The sequence below is a fragment of the Arachis ipaensis genome, chromosome B1, assembly GCF_059453495.1.
Source record: "Arachis ipaensis isolate K30076 ecotype BB chromosome B1, ASM5945349v1, whole genome shotgun sequence".
In the NCBI taxonomy this organism is placed as follows: Eukaryota; Viridiplantae; Streptophyta; class Magnoliopsida; order Fabales; family Fabaceae; genus Arachis; species Arachis ipaensis.
In genome coordinates this window covers 60,858,864-60,875,196 of record NC_142436.1, presented here as the reverse complement: position 1 = coordinate 60,875,196, position 16,333 = coordinate 60,858,864, and the positions used below count along the sequence as shown (strand labels likewise).

At 38.7% G+C, this 16,333-nt stretch overlaps 1 non-coding gene across 1 annotated transcript; it reads right to left on the bottom strand.

Annotated features, from left to right (window-relative positions):
- Positions 1-10,553: 10,553 nt before the first annotated feature.
- On the bottom strand, positions 10,554-10,657 carry LOC148576761 (small nucleolar RNA R71). Its single transcript, XR_015904592.1, has one exon. It is a non-coding gene; the product is annotated as a small nucleolar RNA R71 (small nucleolar RNA).
- Positions 10,658-16,333: the final 5,676 nt, after the last annotated feature.

Here is a 16,333-nt window from a genome sequence, read left to right as displayed (position 1 = left end):
TAGGAAAGAGATATGGATGTAATTGGTTGAGGGTTTATAGAGAAGAGTGTGTGGGGAAGTATGAAAAGAAGAGAAAAAAGGTGGGATAGGTGAAGATGCTGTGGGACCTAATGGTCCTAAGAGGCTAGGGAATTCAAATTCCCTGCCCTCCTTATGGGCGTTGAACGCCCAGCTCATACTCCATAGCTGGCATTGAACGCCAGCTTGCTGCTCCACTCAGGGCGTTGAACGCCCAGGAGAGACCTCCTTCCTGGCATTCAATGGCAGGTCTTCTGTCTCTGTTGGGTGTTGAACGCCCAGCTAGCTGCTCCACTCAGGGTGTTGAACGCCTAGGAGGGACCTCTTTCCTGGTGTTCAACGCCAGGTCTTCTGTCTCTGTTGGGCGTTGAGTGCCCAGCCTCTACTCTAGGGCTGGCGTTCAATGCCAGTAATGTTACCTTTTGTGGGCGTTGAACGCCCTCTCTTGCCTTCTTGTCTGGCGTTCAATGCCAGCAAGACATATATTCCAAAGTATTCTGTTTCCGTTTCTGAACATTTCTGTCTCTGTTCTGACTAATGCACATGATCATGAACCTAAAGAAAATATGAAGAAAAATAAATTCAAAGAAAAACATATATAATAACTATGGTTGGGTTGCCTCCTAATAAGCGCTCCTTTAACATCACTAGCTTGACAGTTAGCTCCTTGCAGAGATTGATATGGGCTCAGAATTTCGCCCCTTACAGTGAACTTTCTTTTTGTATTCTCATGAATGAGCTCCACATGCTCTAGAGATAACACACGACTCACTGTATGTGGTATGTTTGGTTTCTTGATGAAGACAATTCTCATGCCAGGTGAGAGGCCTTCAGTGGGGATCTTTTTATCCCTCCAGCCTTTAAGTACTTTCTTCTTAGTACCTTTGGTCTCAGTGCTTGTTGATGGCTGCCCAACACCAAACTTAGAATTGGTGTCTGGTGGCTTAGTAAAGCTCTGCACTGAAAGAGATGGTTGGAACACTAAGTGTTGCATAATTATCTCTCTTTTCTTAGAGGGAGAGTTAGGGTGAGGCATCTTGAACAAGATGTGCTTCTTCCCTAGTTGTAAAAGCAGTTATCCCTTTGCTACATCAATGATAGCATTGGCAGTGGCTAGGAAAAGTCTTCCAAGGATGATGGATTCATCCTCATCTTCCCCGGTATCTAAGATTATGAAGTTTGCAGGGATGTAAAGGTCTTCAACCTTCACCAAGACATCCTCTACTAAGCCATATACTTTATTCATTGACTTGTCTACCATCTCCAGTGAGATATTTACAGCTTGTACCTCAAAGATTCCCAACTTCTCCATCACAGAGAGTGGCATGAGGTTTATACTTGATCCTAGGTCACACAGAGCCTTCTCAAAGGTCATGGTGCCTATGGTGCAAGGAATTAGGAAGCATCTGGGATCTGAAAGCTTTTGGGGTAGCCTCTGCTGAACCAAAGCATTGAGTTCTTTGGTAAGCACTGGAGGTTCTTCCTTCAATGTCTTTACTCCAAATAACTTGGCATTTAGCTTCTTGAGAGCTCCTAGGTACCGAGCAACTTGCTCTTCCCTAGTTTCCTCATCCTCATCAGAGGATGAGTATTCATCAGGACTCATGCATTGTAAGAGTGCATGCAAGGGGACCTCTATGGTCCCTACATGAGCCTTGGCTTTCTTTAATTCTTGGATAGGGACTTTATTATTGGTTGTTAAATACTCAGTAGAAATACCTTCACTAGCGTTCAACTCCACCTCTTGTGGCCTTTTTGGCGTTGAACGCCTAGTGGGGGCATCTTCACTGGCATTCAACGCCAGCTTCTTTGCCATTTTGGGCATTGAACGCCCAATAAGGTCCTCCTTAGTTGCGTTGAACACCAGCTCTAGTGCCAGTTTGGGCATTGAACGCCCAGGAGGGACCTCCTTCATGGCGTTCAACGCCATTAAGGGTGTAGCATTGGGCGTTGAACGCCCATTAGGGATCTCATCATTGGCGTTCAACGCCAGATTGCTCCCTTCAGATTTGGCCTCAACTTCAGTAGTGATGGCCTTGCACTCTTCTCTTGGGTTTACTTCAATGTTATTAGAAAGAGTGTTAGGAGGAGTCTCAGGGATTCTCTTACTCAGTTGACCAACTTGTACCTCTAAATTTCTGATGGAGGACCTTATTTCAGTTATGAAACTATGAGTGGTCTTAGAGAGGTTGGAGACTATAGTAAGTCAGAAAGGCTCTGCCTAGGAGTCTCCATATGTTCCTGAGAAAATAGGAATGGTGGTCTGTTGTTGAACCTGTTCTGGTTTCTTCTACCTTGATTATTATTGAAGCCTTGCTGAGGCTTCTGTTGATCCTTCCATGAAAGGATAGGATGATTCTTCCATGAAGGGTTGTAGGTGTTTCTATAGGGTTCTCCCATGTAGTTCACCTACTCCATCATGGGTTGTTCAGGATCATAAGCTTCTCCTTCAGAGGAAGCTTCTTGAGTGTTGCCAGTTGCAGCTTGTATTCCAGTCAAATGATGAGAGATCATATTGACCTGTTGGGTCAAGATCTTGTTCTGAGCCAATATGGCATTCAAAGTGTCTACTTCAAGAACTCATTTCTTCTGAGGTACCCCATTATTCACCGGGTTTCTCTCAGAAGTGTACATGAATTAGTTGTTTGCAACCATCTCAATGAGTTCTCTTGCTTCTGCAGGTGTTTTGTTCAAGTGGAGTGATCCTCCTACTGAATTGTCCAATGATATTTTGGACATCTCAGAGAGACCATCATAGAAGATGCCTAAGATAGACCATTCTGAGAGCATGTCAGAAAGACATCTTCTAATCAGTTTCTTGTATCTTTTCCAAGCTTCAAAGAGGGATTCACCTTCTTTTGTCCAAAGGTTTGAACTTCCACTCTGATTTTGCTCATCTTCTGAGGTGGAAAGAACTTGGCCAAGAAAGAATTAACCACTTTTTCCCAAGAGTCTAGGCTTTCTTTAGGTTGAAAATCCAATCATATCCTAGCTCTGTCTCTAACCGCAAAGGGAAAGAGCATAAGTCTGTAGACCTCAGGATCCACTCCTTGGTCTTAATAGTGTCACAGAATTGCAAGAATTCAGATAGAAACTGATGTGGATCTTCCAGTGGAAGTCCATAAAACTTGCAATTCTGTTGCATTAGAGAGACAAATCGAGGCTTAAGCTAAAAGTTGTTTGCTCTAATGGCAGGTACAGAGATACTTCTTCCATAGAAATCAGAAGTTGGTATGGTGTAGTCACCAAGAACCTTTCTTGCATCTCCGTCATTATGAGGCTCGGCTGCCATCTTTCAGCTTCTTGTTCGAAAATATCTGTGAGGTTTTTTCTGGAGTGTTGTGCTTTAACTTGTTGCAAATGCCTCCTTAGAGTCCTCTCAGGTTCAGAATCAGCATTTAAGAGAGGTTCTTTATCCCTGTTCTTGCTCATAAATAAGAAAAGAAAGCAAAGAAAGAAAGGAAACTTCTATGCTTGAATATAGAGGACTTCCAGTGAGATATGGAAAAGAAAGAAGAATGAAGATAGAGAAGAATAATTTGAATAATAAGGAAGAGAATTCGAAAATTAGAAGTAAAAAGAGAAGATATTTTTGTTTTTATTTTATTTATTAATTAAATCCAAAAATTAAAGCTAATTAACTAAAAAGATTTGAAAATTAAATGATGAATTTTGAAAAAGAAGAGAGAGAAGTAGAGAAGATATTTTCAAAAATTAGAAGAGAGAAGAATTAGTTAGGAAGTTTTGAAAAAGAAGAAAGAGAAAACAAGTAACTAATTAAGAAAGATTTGAAATTAAGATAAGATAGAAGATTAGAAAAGATTTGATTTTAAAATTAGAAAAGATAAGATAGAAATTGAAAAGATTTGAAAAAGATTTGATTTTAAAATTTGAAATTTAAAAAGATAAGATAAGAATTTGAAAAGATTTGAAAGAGATAAGATTTTAAATTTGATTTTTGAAAAAGATTCGATTTTGAAACTTGAAATCTGAAATTTAAAATTTAAAATTTTGAAATTGAATTTTAAAATTTGAATCTGAAATAAGATAAGATAAGATTTTTGAATTTTAAAGAAAGATAAAAAGATAAGATAGTCATTTGAAAAAGATATGATTTTTTTGAAAAGATTTGAATTTAAAATTTTAAAACTAAGATAAGATAAGATACTGATTTTGAAATTAAAATTTGAAATTTTTGTTGAGATTTTCAAAAATTAAAGTAAAAAGATAGAAAAGATATTTTTTATTTAATGAAGAAAGAGAAAAACAAGTAAATGACACTAAACTTAAAATTTTAAAGATCAAAACAAGAAGAAAAACAAGAACAACTTGAAGACCAAGAAGAACACAAAGACACCAAACTTAAGATTTGACACAAGACTCAAACAAAATACACTATTTTTGAAAATTTTTGGAAAAAAGACTCAAGAAGGTTTGAACTTTAACAGGAACAAGAACAAAAAATTCAAACAAAGATAAAGATTAATAAATAAAAGAAATGGTTTTGAAAAAAATTTTATATTTTTTTTTTGAAAAAGGAAACAAAAGATTCAAATAAAATTAAAAACAATACTTAATTTAAGCAACAAAATAATCCGTTAGTTTGTTTAAACTCGAACAATCCCCGACAACGGTGCTAAAAACTTTGTGCACGGATTTCCACACTCCGTACAATTGAACCAGCGAGTGCACTGGGTCATCCAAATAATACCTGAGGTGAGTCAGGGTCGATCCCACGAGGATTGTCAGCTTGGATAAAATAGTGGTTATTTTGTAAATCTTAGTGAGGCAGATAGAAATTAAAAGTTGTTTCATTGTTTAAGTGCATAAAAGTAAAAAAAAAAGATAACGTTACTCAGTAGTTGTGAATTCAATGATAAGAAGATTGTAACACCCTACCACACATAGCCTTATGCTTAAGTCATAAGACAGAGGTGGCGAGGTATTACGACCTCTAAAAATAAAATTTAGTACATATAGTAGTGTGAAAAATGTTTATAACTAGGAGCCTTTGAATAAAAGGGATAAAACAAAATCGTTAAACAGCAAAGCGCAACACTCCGATCGATAACGTAACAAAATCGACAAAGGATTGGCTAAGGAGAAACCATAAACAAAGAGTGCCAAAGATACGAATATTAAGACTCAAGACCTGGTTTGCGAAGATAACCGATCTGAGCATAAAAGTATACATATTTATATAAACATAAAGTAAGAAATCCAAGGGAAACCCCAAGGACAAGCTAACAAAACCTGTTCTCCAAAATAACCTCTAAGAGTAGTCAAAACAGTATATATATACATTTATTTAGTAGAGATAGTAACTATCTACATAAACCAAAATAAAGTGCCGAGACCCAAGAATCTTCGCTAATCCAGAAGTCTCCAGCATGCCTCAGTGAGGAGCTTCATGTCCTGCATCTGAAAACCTCAAAATCCGCATGGATGAGAACCGAAGGTTCTCAGTATGGTAACACTACCCACATATCTAACATGTAATGTCCTGAGAAAGCCGAAGGCAATCCTAGAACTTCCAGCAGATAAATCAAAGCTTATAAATAGACTAAACCATAAATGGCAACTAACTAAAGATCTTCAGTCTAACTAATACTTCCCTTTCCAAATCCTTCAGACCTCCCAACCACCAGCAGTAGTATAATATGGCAAACACAATTATATCAGACAAGGAGATATACAAATAGGAACAAATACGACATTTAGACAATTAGCAAGTAATATGCAGTCAATTAGGCAATTCCAAACAATTCACATAATATGCATATGATGTATTCCTGTCCCAATGGCTGATGAATCTTATCTGTCGGTTATAAAGCCAACCCGACAAGTCCTGGTAGCTAACCATTGGACTGTCCCTCTGTCGTGCATTCCCAACTCGAGTTATTCTCAATCATAAATCATAATTCATATCCAACACCCTCACTGGTATATATTCACGGGGGCGAGCTCATCCAGAACTTTCACAGTGTCCGGCCACACTAACAACATAGGGTCGACATAGTATCAAGTCTCCACCTGGAGCACATGGTGGCTAGCCATTGCTTTCTCCCAGGGAAACTCGTATCTCAGATAGTGGAAGTGCAACATTCACATTTCATTCAATATGCATATATGCAATCATACTCAGCCATAATTCAATAGTAGCTCAGCCGTAACTCGGCAATATCTCAGCCATTCAACTCATAATACAATCCATAATCAGCCAATTCATTAACAATTACAGCCTTTCGGCTCATGGCATATCAAAGCACTTCCACATTCATCCTCTGTATCTCATACAATGATCCTTGATCATCATTCATCATTAATTCTCCCCTTTCTTCATCCATAAGTTACCACATTTGCTAGACCTTCCCATTGCTAGGCATATCATCAAATTTAAGAAATAAGGGCTGAGATCAGAGGCTTAGAAGTCTGAAATTTGGCTTTGAAAACTCAAAAATCAACTTTGGAATGAAAACAGGGTCACGCGTGCGCGTCGCCCACGCGCACGCATGGAAAGCAACAAAATACAGTGACACGTACGCGTCCCCCACGCACATGCGTGGATGGGAGAAAGGCCAACTGACGCCTACGCGTTAGCCACGCATTCGCGTGGGTGCGTTTTGTGCCCCACGCACAAAACCAGCACAGTTCTTGCACAACTCTCTGGAATTTGGCTAGGCCAATTGAATTTGATCATCGACACGTACGCGTCGGCCATTTGCACGCGTGGGTAGAGAATATTTGAAAACGACGCGTGCGTGTCGGCCACGCATACGCGTGGGAATGCGTTCTGCCAAAAATTTTACTAAGTCAGAAAGCTGCAGAATTCACAGTTTCAAACCCCAATCTTCCGACGGGCATAACTTCTCCGTTTCAAATCATTTTTCACCCGTTCTTCAAACGGCATAAACATCCCGAATCCAATTTTATTTCTAAATAAGTTTGGCATAAATCGGGGATCCAGAGTCCAAGTTATGCTCCATCAAAATATGCCCAAAAACCACATTTTCATACAAAACCACAAAGTGCCATTTTCAAAACAAACCAATTCCTACCCTTTTTAAAATCAACCAAGACATACCAAAAATCAACCTCAAGCCTCCTCAACTCATACATTAACATTTTTATCAAAATCATAACCCACCAATCTATCATTTCACCAATCTCAACCAAATAATGCTACTTTAAATACAATACCATGTCATATATCTTTTATCATTCCAATTTCCAATAATACCACTTCCAATCAACCATCAATACATACAATCATTACCATCCTCACTCTTAACATGGTTTCACCCACAATTCAACCTCAACCAATCGTTAATCATATATCTAAACATGCATATCTCTCATGCATCATGATGCCAAGGCATCTTAGGCTAGTTTCACTAGCATTTTTCTGTTAGTTTTAGTGGTTTTATGCATTTTCTTGAGCTTAAAGTAACCAAGAATGGTTAAATGAATAACAAAGCAATGAATCATCCAAACAGTATGATTTTAATGCAAATTCCATGAGTTTTTAGTTATATTACTTGAATGCTATGAATGGAAGATTTCTCATGAAATTTTGCAAGACTTTGATGCAATTGTTTGGATGATTTCAGGGAAGAAGAGGCTAGGCAAGGAAGCAATAAAATCAATAAAGGAAGCTTGAATATCACATGTGGAGTTTAAGTTCCAGTTTAAGCTTAAACTGGAACTTAAACTACCAAGCCATATAATGCTGGAAATGGCGTTTAAGTTCCAGTTTAAGCCTAAACTGGAGCTTAAACGCCAGAATCATGAAGGCTAAGAAATGCTGGAACTGGCGTTTAACCTCCAGTTTAACCTTAAACCGGAAGTTAAACGCCAGAATGAGAATTTCACCAAGGGAGCATTTCCACGTTTAAGCTCCAGTTTAACCTTAAACTGGAGCTTAAACGTGTTCGACACAAATTCTCACCAAAGAAGCATTTCCACGTTTAACCTCCAGTTTAACCTTAAACTGGAGGTTAAATGCCAGAAGTAAGAAAGGCACCAGGAGCATTTCCACGTTTAAGCTCCAGTTTAACCTTAAATTGGAGCTTAAACGTGTTCGACTATTTCTCCCCTCCAGGGTTGCTTTCTTCATTTCCACGTTTAAGCTTCAGTTTAACCTTAAACTGAAGCTTAAACGTGTTCGACTATTTTCCTCCTCCAGGGTTGCTTTCTTCATTTCCACGTTTAAGCTTCAGTTTAACCTTAAACTGAAGCTTAAACGTGTTCGACCCAATTGCTCCTCCAGGGTTGCTTTCTTCATTTCCACGTTTAAGCTTCAGTTCAACCTTAAACTGAAGCTTAAACGTGTTCGACATTTCACACTCCTGGGTTGCTTTCTTCCATTTCCACGTTTAAGTTTCAGTTTAACCTTAAACTGAAACTTAAACTTCAACTTAAACGCCACTTTTTGAAAGAGGTTTCTGGGCCAAATATATTGAAGTTTAAGTTAGCATTTGAGCACAAACATTAACTTAAACGTATTATGGTATGAAACCCAATTGAATATCATGGTTTATGGGATTGGGCCTGAAGGATTGATGAGTCTGGAGCTTCAATTTGTTGAGTCTTGTGTCATTACTTGTTTATCACTAAGTTTGCTCAATGAATGTTACAGAATTGGATCACAGCCTCATCAGGATTATGGACCATAAACCCAAAGCAAAAGGAAATCAGGGAAAGGCCTCAAAGCCCAAGAAACACAACAGAAGCTCAATTTAGAAAGTGTATAAATAGGATAGAATTTAAGTTAGTGAGGATCATCGGGAGACACGGAGAATTTTGGATCATTTTCTTTTAGTTTTGAATTCAGAGCTATGACTCACTAAACCCCTTTCATTGGGTTAGGGAGCTCTATTGTAATTCAATGAATCAATAATAGTTTTATCTTCTTCTTCAATCTTTTCTCTTGAATTTTGTTAGAAAGCTTCTCGATCTAATTCCATTGGGTAGTTGTCTTGGGAAAGAAACTACCCATAATTGGAATCCTTCGGAACCTTGGGAAAGGAATGAAGGATTCATGCTAGAGAAGCTTTCTCACAGTGAATTGGATTGGGGTTTGGATGGATATTGTGACATGTAATCCTACCAAATTGTGGTTCATGAAACTGTGTGGTATAATCAGTGATCGAGCATCATCTCTTCTTATGAACATTTAAACCAAGGGATTGGGAATTTGTTTGTTTTTAGAGAGAATTGGTGAGCCAAGGGATTGGGATCCAATCATATAAGATTGCCAAGCAAAATTCAATGAATGCATTGGTTGAGGAAGGGATAAAAGTTGTTTTGATTCGGAGATCTCAATATCTCCTAACACCCAATGAACTTCCCATTTCTGATTTACCACTTTCTCTTTACATTCTGCAATTAAATTCATGCAATCACCCCCATCCCTTTTAATTTCAGCAATTTAGCTTCTCGCTCTTTAATTCATGCAATTTTACATTCCGCAATTCTCATCTAAATCTTGATTCCGCTCAACTAGAACATACTTCTAATCCGAATTGCTCACTCAACCAATCCTTGTGGGATTCGACCTCACTCTATTGTGAGTTTTTACTTGACGATAACCGGTGCACTTGCCGGAAGGAATTTTGCCGATCGTGCAATTTCCTAAATCGTAGCATAACAAGTTTATGCGCATCAAGTTTATGGCACCGTTGCCGGGGATTGGTTTTCGATTGACAATTCTCAAATTGGAAGTTAACTAGATTGAGCATTTTTTTTTGTTTTGATTAATTCAGTTCAAGTTACTTGTTGAATTTTAATTTCTGCACTCTGTTACATGCTTTCTTTCTTTATGCCTTTAAATTCAAGCAACTAACTCACTGACTCACTAACTGTTTGAATTAATTCCTCAACTGCTCTAACCATACTCTTCCATTAACCAAGAGTATTTCACTTGTTTGTTGCCTGTGCTGTGTTCTTGTATGACAGGTAGGAGAGGAGAGACATCAACTCCTCCATATACCAAACCAGAGAGGACCCTTCATAGACTTAGAAGGGAAGCAAGAGGGAAGAGAGTACTGGGAGAAGAAGAATCTGAAGGAGAATCTGAGGACAATTTTGAGGAAGCTTTAGATCTCAACATGGATAGAGAAGTTCACAACCATGAGAGAGCTGATGGAAACAATGCCATTCCTGAGAGGAGGGTTCTTGGTTCATACATAAACCCAACCTCTGGGAATTGTGGTAGCAGCATTCAGAAACCACCCATTCAGGCCAACAATTTTGAACTCAAACCACAGCTAATATCACTTGTGGAGGATCATTGTTCATTTGGTGGGAGTGCTAATGAAGATCCAAACCAACATCTCACAAAATTCCTGAGAATTTGCGACACTGTGAAGTCCAATGGAGTCCAGGAAGATACCTATAAACTGCTCTTGTTCCCATTTTCACTTAGGGACAAGGCAGCTAAGTGGCTGGAATCATTCCCAAGGGGGAGCCTAACAACCTGGGATGAGGTGGAAAGCAAGTTTCTGGCACGTTTTTACCCCCCACAAAAGGTCAATAGGCTTCGATCTGAGGTTCAGACTTTTAGACAACAAGATGGTAAAACTCTCTACGAGGCATGGGAGAGATTCAAGGATTTGACAAGGAAATGCCCACCAGACATGTTCCATGACTGGGTGCAATTGCATATTTTCTATGATGGACTTTCTTATGAATCAAGGAAGGCTGTAGACCATTCATCAGGAGGTTCATTGAACAGGAAAAAGACTGTTGAAGAAGCCATAGAAGTGATTGAGACAGTGGCTGAGAACGAGTACTACTATGCTTCAGAGAGACACAACACTAAGGGAGTCATGGAGCTGAACCATGTTGATACAATTTTAGCCCAAAACAAGGTGTTTGCCAAGCAACTAGCAGAGCTCACCAGGAAATTAGAAACAAAGCAAGTGGCTGCAATACACACACAAGATCAAGAGGAAGTAAGCACTGAAGGAGGTGATTGGGAAGAAGCCAACTATGTGGGAAACCAACAAAGGCAATCATATGATCCACATTCCAACACTTACAACCCAGGATGGAAAAACCACCCAAACTTTGGGTGGGGGAACCAACAAACCCAACCACAAAACCACAAACCTTACAACCACAACCAACATAACAATTCCACATACCAAAACTCCAACCAAAGATCATACCAAGCCACACAAAACACTTACTCCCAACCATCATATCATGGCCAAAATAATCAACCTACCCAACCTAATCCGAACCAACAATTTCAAGATCAATTAAATAGGATAGAAGGAATGCTGGCAAACATGGGTCAGGACATAAGTGAGTTGAAAAGCTTTAGGGATGATGTGAGAACTACCTTAAGGAACCATGGTGAAAAACTCAAGAGGATGGAGTCTCAAGTAGGAGAGCTATCTCAACAGGCCCCCAAGTCAACTGCAGTGTTCCCTAGTGACACAGAAAAGAATCCTAAAGGGGAACAAAAGGGAGTGAGATGGGAAGAATGCAAGGCCATCACCATATTGAAGGAAGTTTCAGAAGAAGAAGGAATCAGACCCTCAGAACAGGAGCCAGAAATCTTGAAGGAAGGTGTGGAAGAAGCTAAGCAGGAAAGTGAAACTGAACAAGCCTAGGAACTGCAAAAAGGCATGCTGGAAACATACCAACCAAAAGCACCATTTCCTCAGAGGTTAGGAGGAGGTGAAAAAGGGAAAACCTATTCAAGGTTTTTAGAAACATTTAAGTCTCTCCATATCAATATTCCCTTCCTTGAGATTCTCCAGCAGATGCCTACACATATCAAGTATTTAAAGGAATTGCTGAGAAAGAAAAGAGTTTTGAAGGGAGGACAAACTGTAATAATGAACAAAGAATGCAGTGCCCTCATCAAGAAGGACATAGTCTCTAAGAAAACAGACCCAGGAAGTTTTCATATCCCCTGCATCATAGGGGAAACAAAAATTGACAAAGGATTCTGTGATCTAGGAGCTAGCATAAATGTGATGCCTCTGACTCTTATGAAGAGGCTACAACTAAATGAGGTGAGATCCACTGATGTAATCATACAACTGGCTGACAAAACTCAGAAGCAAGCTGAAGGGGTAGTTGAGAATGTGCTGGTGAAAGTGGGAAATTATTTCTTCCCCACAGACTTTGTCATTTTGGACATGGAGGAAAGCTACCTACACCCTATCATTCTGGGAAGGCCATTTCTAGCCACTGCTAGAGCGCTCATAGATGTAGAACAAGGAGAGCTAATCTTGAGAATACATGATGAACAGCTCATTTTCAATGTTTTCAAACCTGCATCTGAGCCTGAACCAGAACCTGAAAAGCCTAAGGATGATAGTAGCCATCTGTGTTTGGAGGAAAGCAATCCAGCAGCTGAAACTCTGAAACAGTCCTTGGAAGGCAAACAAGAATTGCAAGAGTTAAAGCCACAAGAATCAATAGAAACAGATCAGAAGGATCCTCCTGGCATAAGGGTCAATGAAGAAATCCTCAAGAGAAAGGGAAGAATTGTAAAGAAAGTGCCAAGAGGGTGGAGAAACAAGAAAATCCCCACTGAAGGTTTCTCTCCGGGAGATAAAGTGATATCAAGTCATTATCTGCCAATCCCACCTGGCCTCAAAACCATTCCTTCCCAGCTCCCTCAAGTGTTCACAATCAGGAAAGTTCTTTCTATGGAACATTTGGAAATCATGAAGGAATCAAATGGGGACATTTTCATAGTGAGAGGAGAGGACATCAAGCACTACAATCCACCCTAACAAGGGGCAACCGTCAAGCTAGTGACATTAAAGAAGCGCTTGTTGGGAGGCAACCCAACCTGAGGTAATACCCCTTTGCTGTTTCTTTTATTTGTTTCAATAAAAAGGGTGAAGTAGTTTCTGTGCATTGCAAAGAATTAAGTTTGGTGTTTCACACCAAACAATGAATTCGTGGATCAATAATTCAAAGGGGAATGTGTGACTCTAAGTTTGGTGTTCCACCATAAAGATCAACTGAACACAACAACCTTTGAATTATATGAAAGGAACAACCATTCTAAGCAATCACAGAAATGCTTAAAATCCTTAGCAGCAACTTCATTCCAAGGAGAACTCAAGGATTCAAAGAACAGAGAAGTAAGTAGGAGACTAAGTTTGGTGTTCACACACCAACTTAAGACTCAGACACTTGCCCATACATAGTTGAGCTAACCACTCAAGTGCTTGAGAAGCAAGCAACTTCGTCACTCTTTGCAGGAAAGGAAATAAGGATCTTAGAAAGAACATGAAGCAACAACTAGGAGAAGAAGGAGAAATCAAATTGTTTCCTGGCAACAAAGAGAAAACAAGAAATTTCACAAGGTGGTGGTGTTCCTTGACCATTCTTTAAAAGGCAAACAAAAGCATGCTTGTTCTGGTTTAAACTGTAATTGTTGAATCTTTCTGGAATGTGAAGTTCTAGTATGTTTGTCTGTTTATTGCTTTGAATAAAGTGAATGCCTAGATGTTTGGATATAACTTCACCTTCTTAAACAAATGCTTACCATGCTTGTTCTGTTTCCAAAAAAAATAAGAGAAAAGTTTGAACAAAAGTAACTTGGCTCAATTAGTGACAAATCAAGTAGAATTAAGTGGTGGTATGCATGCTTGATTGTTTAGTCAGATCACTGGAAATAGAGTGTAGAATTATCATTTTTTTGTGTAGAAATTGAAAACTGTCTATGGATCTTGATGAATAAATGTCTTTGGCCATGAAAAAGAAAGAAAAAGAAGAAGAAAAAGCCACTGAAAAAGGGCAACCAAAAAGCAAAAAAAAATTGAGAAAATAAGCTAGGCACCAATGGTTTGAACTTCTGAGACAAATGCCTGTGGTGTTTATGTATTAAGGATATGCTTGGATGAATAGGTTCTGAGGAGTGTTTCAACACTTGGTAACTTGGGTTAACTAACCCGGGATTATCAACCAAAAGTCCATTATCAAGAGCAACCTAAATACAAAACATTTAGTCACACAAAGAGGTGCTGGGCACCAATGTCTCAAGAAGAAATGTGAACTAAAATGCCTGTAGTGGATATGTGTAGTGCACTGATAAGAAAAAGAAAATGCCAAAGGCTTGTGCAACACATGACACTAAGCAAACAAGGAGCAAAGGAGCTCTAAGAAAAAGAAAAGAAAAACAAAGAAGAGAAAAGTGCCAAGGACATAAGAATAACAAGAGGCCATAGCAGTGTTTGATGGATGCAATGAAAAAGTGATAATCTTACCTGATAAGAATGAAAAAGTGATGCTGCAACTTTCTGCATAAAACCCTTCTGATGAACTTCAAATGCTTGCTAATATAGCCAATGTAATTGCTTTCTGTTTCATACTTTCTCAGGACTTGCTTAGGGACAAGCAAGTATTAAGTTTGGTGTTGTGATGCCAAGGCATCTTAGGCTAGTTTCACTAGCATTTTTCTGTTAGTTTTAGTGGTTTTATGCATTTTCTTGAGCTTAAAATAACCAAGAATGGTTAAATGAATAACAAAGCAATGAATCATCCAAACAGTATGATTTTGATGCAAATTCCATGAGTTTTTAGTTATATTACTTGAATGCTATGAATGGAAGATTTCTCATGAAATTTTGCAAGACTTTGATGCAATTATTTGGATGATTTCAGGGAAGAAGAGGCTAGGCAAGGAAGCAATAAAATCAATAAAGGAAGCTTGAATATCACATGTGGAGTTTAAGTTCCAGTTTAAGCTTAAACTGGAACTTAAACTACCAAGCCACATAATGCTGGAAATGGCGTTTAAGTTCCAGTTTAAGCCTAAACTGGAGCTTAAACGCCAGAATCATGAAGGCTAAGAAATGCTGGAACTGGCGTTTAACCTCCAGTTTAACCTTAAACTGGAAGTTAAACGCCAGAATGAGAATTTCACCAAGGGAGCATTTCCACGTTTAAGCTCCAGTTTAACCTTAAACTGGAGCTTAAACGTGTTCGACACAAATTCTCACCAAAGAAGCATTTCCACGTTTAACCTCCAGTTTAACCTTAAACTGGAGGTTAAACGCCAGAAGTAAGAAAGGCACCAGGAGCATTTCCACGTTTAAGCTCCAGTTTAACCTTAAACTGGAGCTTAAACGTGTTCGACTATTTCTCCCCTCCAGGGTTGCTTTCTTCATTTCCACGTTTAAGCTTCAGTTTAACCTTAAACTGAAGCTTAAACGTGTTCGACTATTTTCCTCTTCCAGGGTTGCTTTCTTCATTTCCACGTTTAAGCTTCAGTTTAACCTTAAACTGAAGCTTAAACGTGTTCGACCCAATTGCTCCTCCAGGGTTGCTTTCTTCATTTCCACGTTTAAGCTTCAGTTCAACCTTAAACTGAAGCTTAAACGTGTTCGACATTTCACACTCCTGGGTTGCTTTCTTCCATTTCCACGTTTAAGTTTCAGTTTAACCTTAAACTGAAACTTAAACTTCAACTTAAACGCCACTTTTTGAAAGAGGTTTCTGGGCCAAATATATTGAAGTTTAAGTTAGCATTTGAGCACAAACATTAACTTAAACGTATTATGGTATGAAACCCAATTGAATATCATGGTTTATGGGATTGGGCCTGAAGGATTGATGAGTTTGGAGCTTCAATTTGTTGAGTCTTGTGTCATTACTTGTTTATCACTAAGTTTGCTCAATGAATGTTACAGAATTGGATCACAGCCTCATCAGGATTATGGACCATAAACCCAAAGCAAAAGGAAATCAGGGAAAGGCCTCAAAGCCCAAGAAACACAACAGAAGCTCAATTTAGAAAGTGTATAAATAGGATAGAATTTAAGTTAGTGAGGATCATCGGGAGACACGGAGAATTTTGGATCATTTTCTTTTAGTTTTGAATTCAGAGCTATGACTCACTAAACCCCTTTCATTGGGTTAGGGAGCTCTATTGTAATTCAATGAATCAATAATAGTTTTATCTTCTTCTTCAATCTTTTCTCTTGAATTTTGTTAGAAAGCTTCTCGATCTAATTCCATTGGGTAGTTGTCTTGGGAAAGAAACTACCCATAATTGGAATCCTTCGGAACCTTGGGAAAGGAATGGAGGATTCATGCTAGAGAAGCTTTCTCACAGTGAATTGGATTGGGGTTTGGATGGATATTGTGACATGTAATCCTACCAAATTGTGGTTCATGAAACTGTGTGGTATAATCAGTGATCGAGCATCATCTCTTCTTATGAACATTTAAACCAAGGGATTGGGAATTTGTTTGTTTTTAGAGAGAATTGGTGAGCCAAGGGATTGGGATCCAATCATATAAGATTGCCAAGCAAAATTCAATGAATGCATTGGTT